The sequence below is a fragment of the Rhamphochromis longiceps genome, linkage group LG1, assembly GCF_057381845.1.
Source record: "Rhamphochromis longiceps isolate RC_006_pf linkage group LG1, R_longiceps_female_GT1.1, whole genome shotgun sequence".
Classification (NCBI taxonomy): Eukaryota; Metazoa; Chordata; class Actinopteri; order Cichliformes; family Cichlidae; genus Rhamphochromis; species Rhamphochromis longiceps.
Window position 1 is genome coordinate 775,734 of NC_140557.1, and position 9,838 is coordinate 785,571.

Genomic DNA, 9,838 nt, shown 5'->3' on the forward strand with positions numbered 1-9,838 from the left:
AGCAGCAGCTGCTCTACTCTGAGCCCCTCCCGGATGGCCGAACTTCTCACCCTATCTCTAAGGGAGAGGCCAGCCACCCTTCGGAGGAAGCTCATTTCTGCCGCTTGTATCCGCGATCTCGTTCTTTCGGTCACTACCCACAGCTCGTGGCCATAGGTGAGGGTAGGGACGTAGATCGACCGGTAAATTGAGAGCTTCGCTTTTACACTCAGCTCCCTCTTCACCACGACGGACCGGTGCAGCATCCGCATTGCTGCAGCTGCAGCCCCAATCCGTCTGTCGATCTCCGGCTCCCTTCCAGTGGCGTGTCTAGAAAATTTTTGTTGGGGGGGCCAGGTAGGGGCACAGATTTGGAGAAGGGTGGCAGATGTAATTGGCAGATAATGTTTAAAAACAATTCTACCAACCGTTCACCATAATTCAATAACCCCATAAACCTAATAACCGAATGCGCTTTTAACTCTTATTAGAATGAGATTTTAACCACTACGGTGCAAAGTTTTTAGATACTGCGTTGATAAAGTACAAGAGATACAATCAGTGCTTTGTCAGTGTTTACTCAGCATTCAAGGACATCAATATGTCATGGTCTACGGTGGGTGGCTGGAGTTTCCATTAGGCTCCTGAACTGACCTGGGATCCGCCCCTGGGCAGGGCCAACTCCAGCTCCTGCACACCTGGAGCCTATTGCAGGCTATCAAGCCAGAGGGATTTAAACCACACATCGATGTTCACTCACTGCCAGTTCGTCATCAACCCATGTTGGTAACAGGTCTTGTGTTTCAAGTTCTCGCTGTGATTCATCTTACTAACTAAGACTCTTTTGTGCTACAGTCGCTGTACCCACCCTGGCTCACTCCACCTCCGGACTCGGAATACCTAGTGATCATTTTGGAAATCCCTCTGTGCCTCACCTGCCTGCCCTCCTGCCATCACACTCCATCTGGAGCCCCGGATCTCAGGTCAGCCTTTCCACGCCACTCAGCCTCCCCTGGATCTTCATCATCCCCCTCTCAAACACTCCAGGTCCCTAACTGCAAAGTAAGAATTGCTGCTCTTATACTGGCCACTTCTGAGCTGCCTTCACTACCTGCCTAACTTCTATATCCTCTCCCCTCAGTGTGACTGTTCCCCACTCAGCTCCGTTCCACTTCTCAGGCCTCGTTCCCTCGCCCTAGCCACGTTCCCCTGGGCACGCCACACCAAGGCTCCACGTCTCGTCATTTTCTGTCTTTGCCACGTTTCCCTTTTTTTTGTTCCCCTTGCACTTAACCGTAATAAACTATTAAATCATCTACCGTCTCCGCTCTGGGTTCCTGCACCTGGGTCCTATTCAGTACCGGCCATCCGTCGCCGTGACAGTACGAACTGGCCAACAAATGGACTCAGCAGACCCAGTACGTGCAGCAGTCTCCAAGCAGGGAGCCATTTTAGGGGCTCATGAGCAAGCGTTGCAGGTTCTCGACACCCGGTGTCAAGCCATAGGCGAGACCCAGGCTAGGATCTTAGCTTCCCTGCAGGAGATTCAGTCGGCTCTTTCCCCTCCTCCAGGCCCATCCTCCGCGTCCCCTGCGCCCGTGGCAGAACCTCCCCAGTCCTCCCCAGCTCCGACCCCTTCGGGCTCCGTGTTTCGCGATGCTGCATTCCCAGAACCCGAGCCGTACTCTGGGGAGCGGGGCCGCTGTACGGCCTTTCTACTGAAATGTTCTCTCGCGTTCACGCATTCACCCCGTTCATTTACTAGCGAATCAGCTCGGGTAGCATATCTGGTGGCTAAGCTACAGGGCAAGGCGCTGTTATGGGCCGAGGCGTACCTGTCGGCTCACCCGCTCCCAACCTGCTCGTTTGATGATTTTCTGTGCGAGTTTAAAAAGACCTTTACTCACCCAGTATCGGAGGGTAGTTCGGATGAAAGGTTGCTCGGGTTGCAACAGGGGAGCCGGAGTGTCGCGGAGTTCATTATCGACTTCCGTACTGCAGCCGCCGAGGCCAATTGGCCCGATCATGCCCTTCGGGGAGTGTTCCGTCGCGCCTTAAACGACGAGCTCAAAGACCAGCTCGCTTCCCGCGATGAGCCCAAATCCTTTGAAGACTTGGTCTCCCTTTCCCTTCGGATAGATAATCGCCTGAGGGAAAGGGAGGCAGAAAAGAACCAGAAACATCGTAAACCTGCGCCTCGTACGTTTTCACTTCCTCCACCGTCACGTCCGGTGTCAACATCCGCTCCCGTTTCCGTGGAAACGGACGCCGCTCCGGAGCCTATGTTAATCGGCCGCTCTCGTCTCACACCAGAGGAGCGAGAACGACGGCTTCGGTCGGGCGCGTGTTTTTACTGTGGCTCAGTGGAGCATAGGTTAGCGCAGTGTTCGGTTCGGCCAAAAGGCTACGCCCGCCGGTAATTTCGGGGATACAGGCGGGCGGATCCTCTTTCAGTTCCAAACCCCGGTTAATTCTACCAGTCACCCTGTGTCTAAATAAGGTTTCTCACCCCCTCCATGCTCTCGTTGATTCCGGAGCAGAGCAAAATTTAATAGATTTAGCTCTCGCTAGACGCCTTCATTTGCCACTCAAGACTCTCGATCCTCCCATCCCTGTTACCGCATTAAACGATCAAATATTCTCTCAGATAACCCATCAGGCTGGCCCCGTAACCCTCGTCACCTCTGGAAACCACCATGAAGCCATTACCTTATTCACCTTCTCTTCTCCTGATTCACCACTCATCCTAGGCTACCCCTGGCTACAGAAACATAACCCTCATATAGACTGGTCTGGAAGTAAAATCGCTAGTTGGAGCCCCTTTTGTCTAGCCCACTGCCTCAAGTCTGCCCTACCGCTGGGGGCCCCTGACACTAACACCTCGGGCGTTGATCCGGTTGACCTCACACTCGTCCCACCTGAGTACCATGACCTCCAGGAAGTTTTCAGTAAAGACAGAGCGTCGTCCTTACCACCCCACAGGCCTTATGACTGCGCTATCGACCTTCTACCTGGTGCTCCGCTTCCCTCTAGCCGGCTATTCAACATCTCCAGACCAGAAAGAGAGTCCATGGAAAAGTACATCCACGAGTCATTAGCTGCAGGTATCATCCGCCCATCCTCCTCTCCAGTGGCCGCCGGCTTCTTTTTTGTGGAAAAGAAGGATAAATCACTCCGTCCATGCATAGACTACAGAGGGTTAAACGACATCACCATTAAAAACAAATATCCTTTACCCCTTATCAGCTCAGCCTTCGAACCCCTCCATGAAGTCACCGTATTCACCAAACTGGATCTCCGCAATGCCTACCACCTTGTCCGCATCAGGGAGGGGGACGAATGGAAAACGGCTTTTAATACGCCCCTAGGTCATTTTGAGTATTTGGTCATGCCGTTTGGGTTAACCAATGCCCCCGCTGTCTTTCAGAACCTGGTCAACGACGTGCTCCGTGATTTCCTGAACCAGTTTGTCTTTGTTTATCTTGATGACATACTCATTTTCTCCAAGACCCCCCAGGAACACCATGTCCACGTCCGAGCAGTCCTCCAACGCCTCCTGGAAAACCGACTTTACGTCAAAGCCGAGAAATGTGAGTTTCATGCACAATCTGTCACTTTTCTTGGCTATATACTCGCAGGAGGGCAGGTGAAGACTGATCCAGCCAAGATCCGCACGATCCTAGAGTGGCCCACGCCCACGTCACGTAAGCACTTACAACGTTTCCTCGGCTTTGCCAATTTCTACCGGAGGTTTATTCGCAACTACAGCCAGGTAGCCACTCCTCTCACTACACTCACATCCACCAAAAGACAGTTCATCTGGACACCTGAAGCTGGGGTAGCATTCAGTAGGCTCAAGCGCCTATTTACTTCAGCTCCAGTATTGTGTCACCCAGATCACTCCAAGCCATTTGTTCTAGAGGTAGACGCGTCCGACGTCGGCGTCGGAGCAGTCCTTTCACAGCATTCAGGTTCCAAGGCCAAGTTACACCCATGTGCCTTTTTTTCACGTCGACTCTCGTCAGCTGAACGCAACTATGATGTAGGAGACAGAGAGTTGCTGGCTATTAAGTTAGCCCTGGAAGAGTGGCGTCACCTATTGGAAGGAGCTGAACACCCATTCACCATCTTCACAGATCATAAAAACCTTACTTACCTCAAAACAGCTAAGCGTCTAAACGCCCGCCAGGCCCGTTGGTCTCTGTTCTTTGATCGCTTCAAGTTTGCCATCTCTTTCCGTCCAGGTTCCAAGAACGCCAAGGCTGATGCCCTGTCTCGTCTTTACGACCCAGACGCTGAACCCACCGAACCAGCTCCTGTGCTTCCTGCCTCCTGCCGCGTAGCGTTTTTATCCTGGGACATAGAGGAATCCATCCAGCGTGCTTTACTGGATGAACCAGACCCTGGCACAGGTCCTCCGGGCCGCCGCTTCGTTCCCACAGCAACCCGTTCGGCTGTAATTAAGTGGGCTCATACCTCCCGGTTTTCCTGCCATCCTGGAATCGGCCGCACCATCGCACTACTACGTCGTCACTTCTGGTGGGCAACTCTGGAACATGATGTGCGGGACTACGTCTCTGCCTGTGACGTGTGCGCCAGGAACAAGACCCGAAATCAGCGACCATCCGGTCTTCTGCAACCTCTAGCCGTACCTTCTCGTCCTTGGTCCCACATTTCCCTGGACTTTGTCACTGGACTGCCTAGGTCAGCAGGTAAAACAGTGATACTCTCCGTGATCGACAGGTTTTCAAAAGCAGCTCACTTCGTTGCCCTGGAGAAACTACCCACTGCCACGGAAACTGCAAGACTGATGGTTGACCACGTCTTCAAACTCCACGGGATTCCTGCCGAGGTCACTTCTGACAGGGGACCTCAGTTTACATCCCAGGTTTGGAAATCTTTCTGCTCTGCCCTGGGTGCTCGAGCCAACCTCAGTTCTGGTTACCACCCTCAAACCAACGGGCAGACTGAGAGGCTCAACCAAGAGCTGGAGTCCATGCTCCGCTGCATGGTTTCCCATAACCCGGCTACCTGGTCAGCACATCTCCCATGGGTGGAGTATGCGCACAATTCTCATGTTTCCGCATCCACTGGTCTCTCTCCATTTGAAGCGTCCCTGGGCTATCAGCCTCCCCTCTTCCCTGAGGAAGAGGCTGATTTGGCTGTGCCTTCCGTCCAGCACCATCTCCAGCGCTGCCGCCGCGTCTGGACTCGGACCCAGGAGGCACTGAAGAAAGCTGCTGCCCGCCACTGCCGCTATGCAGATCGTCTACGGTCGCCAGCTCCTCGGTACGCTCCAGGGCAGAAGGTGTGGCTGTCGGCTAAGGATGTTCCCCTTAAAGTTTCCTCCCGCAAGCTGGCTCCTCGGTTTATTGGGCCGTATGTCATCCACTCGGTCATCTCGCCCTCTGCTGTGAAGCTCGAGCTTCCTCCCAGTCTGCGGATTCACCCGGTTTTTCATGTTTCCCAAGTCAGGCCTGTGCTGTCCAGCGTGCTGTGCCCGCCTTCCGACCCCCCTCCGCCCGCCCGGCTCATCGATGGTCATCCGGCCTATACGGTTCAGCGGATCGTTGACGTCCGTCGCCGTGGTCGGGGTCGCCAGTTTTTGGTGGACTGGGAGGGGTATGGGCCTGAGGAACGTGCCTGGGTTCCTCGCTCGTTTATCCTTGATCCTGCTCTTGTCTCTGATTTTTTTTTTTTCAGGTCACGTCGCGGGCTGGGGACCGGTCGGCCGCCGGGTGGCGTCCCTTGAGGGGGGGGTACTGTCATGGTCTACGGTGGGTGGCTGGAGTTTCCATTAGGCTCCTGAACTGACCTGGGATCCGCCCCTGGGCAGGGCCAACTCCAGCTCCTGCACACCTGGAGCCTATTGCAGGCTATCAAGCCAGAGGGATTTAAACCACACATCGATGTTCACTCACTGCCAGTTCGTCATCAACCCATGTTGGTAACAGGTCTTGTGTTTCAAGTTCTCGCTGTGATTCATCTTACTAACTAAGACTCTTTTGTGCTACAGTCGCTGTACCCACCCTGGCTCACTCCACCTCCGGACTCGGAATACCTAGTGATCATTTTGGAAATCCCTCTGTGCCTCACCTGCCTGCCCTCCTGCCATCACACTCCATCTGGAGCCCCGGATCTCAGGTCAGCCTTTCCACGCCACTCAGCCTCCCCTGGATCTTCATCATCCCCCTCTCAAACACTCCAGGTCCCTAACTGCAAAGTAAGAATTGCTGCTCTTATACTGGCCACTTCTGAGCTGCCTTCACTACCTGCCTAACTTCTATATCCTCTCCCCTCAGTGTGACTGTTCCCCACTCAGCTCCGTTCCACTTCTCAGGCCTCGTTCCCTCGCCCTAGCCACGTTCCCCTGGGCACGCCACACCAAGGCTCCACGTCTCGTCATTTTCTGTCTTTGCCACGTTTCCCTTTTTTTTGTTCCCCTTGCACTTAACCGTAATAAACTATTAAATCATCTACCGTCTCCGCTCTGGGTTCCTGCACCTGGGTCCTATTCAGTACCGGCCATCCGTCGCCGTGACACAATATTTGCATAGTATTTTTACTGACATATAGTGCACATATGTTTTGGGCAAAAACATTTTTTTTATATTAAAATACGAACATTTGTAACAAACAATTGACAAATTAGCCAATGCCAATGTAAAACTTTATGTGCCTGTTAAAAAAAGAAGATAATCTTCTCACAAACTGGTGTTTGATTGTGAAACAGGAAAAAAGTGGGGAAACAACTGAAAAGACTAACATTTGAATAAAACCTGAAAGCAAGTAAATACTTTCTATGCTGCCTTATGGTAAACTTTGGTAATATTGATAAAGAACAACACTGGCTGATGATGAAATACAGTCAGCTGGCATGGTGACACTGCCAGTATTAACCTGCAGGGCTGGACTGGGACAGAAAATCGGGCATTTTGACTACAGACCGGCCCACCAGGTATTAAAGCCATAAAGCCTTTGAATGAAAACAAATGCTGTTGTGACAGTGATGTACAGTCTTGTTGGTATATGTATGATTTCTATACATTTTACGTCAGATAAAAACTTTAGTTGTAAGATGTAGATAATTATTTAATAAAAGCTAGATATTTTAAATGAGAATAAGAAAGAAAAGTATTTCTTTGTGCCCCCCTCTCCCTGTTAATGCCCTACCTGGCCCCCTGGCAAAAATTTCCTAGACCCGCCCCTGCACAGTTACCAGCTGTCAGCTACTTAGAAAAGGATCCTGGTGTTATTTGTCTCTCAGAAACAGTTCATAACTTCCCTTCAACTCATTCCTGTCACCTAAAAGGTAAACCTGTTCCTCCATCACCTGTTCAGCTCTGATGATTCAGTAAGGACATCTCCTGGTTTCATCTTCATGTTTCCCTCTCACCACATATCCAAACCGACATCATGACCAGCAGGTTTACAGCTGTGGCTCCAGCAAACATCAGCTGATACTAGAAATTAATATTAAATAAATTCTGACAACAGCTGATCAAGCTTAAACGTGCTGCTGTTGTTTAGCGCGACATCTGCTGGTTTCCTCTTTCTGGCGCAAAGTGGGCGATAAATAAACAAGAGAGACGATCAGCTGATCATTGATGAGTTTCATGATTGAAGTAGCAACAGGAGAGGGAGGGGGAGAGAATGAGAGAAGAGGCAGCTGTGCAGCATAAAGACAGAATAACTCCAGCTTTGTGCCTTTTTCCATTCTAGCTAAAGTCCGGGACAAACTACGTCTCTTCTCAGCTCAATACAAAACGTGTAATATTTTCTCTGAATGACGGACCATTCCATTTTTTTAAGGAGCCGTTGGCAACTCTACTAACTAACCTTATGAATAAAATAAAGTTCACTATCAGTAACATCATAGCACCCACCCACCTAAAAACTCCATCAAGCTGGCTAGAACGCAGTACGAGTTATTGTAACTGACGGTAAAAAGTCAGCACAACGAAATAAACTCCACCTAAACTTAGTTTATATCTGACCCAGATAGACTGCAGGTCATAACTTCTTACCTGAAGTTCAGTTCACCTGACACGCGGACTGGTGGCCGCCTCGGGGCTCTCCTCCTGCCTCCCCTTCCCTCATCCACCTTCTGGCCTCTGTGGAAGCTCCCCCATAGCCACCATCAAACAACTGAGTAATTTTTACACATCGACCTGCATCTGGCCAATCCACCACCTCTCATTGTTCATGCCATTACAAAAAAAAAATAAAAAAAATAAGTCACCGGGCATATACCCGGTATGCCCGATGGCCAGTCCAGCGATGTTAACCTGCAACCAAATCTGCAGCTCCATACAGTAATGTTACGACTTGGATTATATCTTATAACTCATAACTCTTATGTTAGCTGCCCTCAGTAGCATACTGTCTGAAATATTCCACAGCTGCAATAATTCTTTAAGTGTTATTTTTTCTTTGGTATTCTAATTTCACCGAAGTTTACTAAACTCAACAAACTTAATATTACTTACCGGGACATTTATTCTGTCCTCATTTTCTTTCACCGAAAAATTGTTTCCTGCAGTGCCGTCTTTCTGCTTGGCTCTCCTACCTTTGCTAACGTGATGCACATAGCGCAGAAGCCGATGCTGCATTCACTTACACTCGGATATCTGAGCTTCACCGTGAAAACATAATCGTACATTTGATATTTGATTGAATTTTATTGTTTTACCTTTGGGGTGGCACCTGGGGTGGCCAGTCTGGTTGGGGGGGTGGCCTGTGCCCCCCCAGGCCACCCCGCTGGACACGCCATTGCTCCCTTCTCCCATCACTCGCGAACAAGACCCCGAGATACTTGAACTCCTCCACTTGGGGCAGGAACTCATCCCCGACCCGGAGTGGGCACTGCACCCTTTTCCATAATTATCGAAATATCAAATAAAATATCATTCAGGTCTTTATGTCTTTAAGCAGTGGCGGTCCTAGCCTGTTTGGCGCCCCGGGCGAACACTCCCTCTGGCACCCCCCCCCCCCTCCCCACACACACACACACACACACATAAAACATATTAAGGATTATACATTAACATAAAACTGTTGTTGGAACCATACTGAATTTCGCCAGAGAAACACACACACACACATATAAAGAGAGAGAGAGTATACATTGTATGCAAACGGCTACCAAACAGCCATCATAATTCGTCATACAATGAGAACAGGACAAATCAACAACTGACAATGACTAATTAATATTAAAATCTGTAGCATAATGTTTGGAGTTTAGTCTGTTACTGTTACTATTTTTACTATTTCTTCTTGGAGCAACTGTAACCCACATAATTTCCTCAGGGATTAATAAAGTATTCTGATTCTGATTGTTTCAGGATGACCTGCCATCATCCAATCACGCATCTGCTTACCTGCATCTGTTGCCCGTTTCTCCTCCTCTTCTTTTCTCTTTTTTCTAAACTGAGCAACTGATGACTTTGAACTTTTCTTGTCCATCTTCCATTGGTTTTAATTATGCACTCCAGTATGAACACAAATCCCCCAACTCGAGGATCACCACAACATAACCTAACAGACCTACACCTTAGTTCACAGACTCCCTTTGTCTAAGGTTTATTTCTGGGATTTCACACAACCCAGGACTCAAATCATGAATACATAATGGACTTGGATTTACATCATTATGAATGAAATGCGCTCTATTTGGAAGCAGCCGGCCCCTCCCCTTTCGACGGGTTGTGTGTGAGACTTTAAATCATCAAACTGTAAATTATAAATTTTCAATTGTTATTGATCCTTTACCCCAAGTCCTAAAGTGTAGATTTATTTTCTTACTCTTCTTATATTTATTGTTTGTTTACTTGCACCGCTGTAACTGCAGCCTCGT

At 49.6% G+C, this 9,838-nt stretch overlaps 2 long non-coding RNA genes across 3 annotated transcripts; both read left to right on the forward strand.

Annotated features, from left to right (window-relative positions):
- Positions 1-588: 588 nt before the first annotated feature.
- Positions 589-1,254, forward strand: LOC146678026 (uncharacterized). Of its 2 annotated transcripts, none has more exons than XR_014912169.1 (3): positions 589-761; positions 835-1,041; positions 1,121-1,254. It is a non-coding gene; the product is annotated as an uncharacterized LOC146678026 (long non-coding RNA). The 2 variants fall into 2 exon arrangements; XR_014912171.1 differs by having other exon boundaries at positions 589-744.
- Positions 1,255-5,793: 4,539 nt separating this feature from the next.
- On the forward strand, positions 5,794-6,415 carry LOC146678027 (uncharacterized). The gene is made up of 3 exons (XR_014912890.1): positions 5,794-5,922; positions 5,996-6,202; positions 6,282-6,415. It is a non-coding gene; the product is annotated as an uncharacterized LOC146678027 (long non-coding RNA).
- Positions 6,416-9,838: the final 3,423 nt, after the last annotated feature.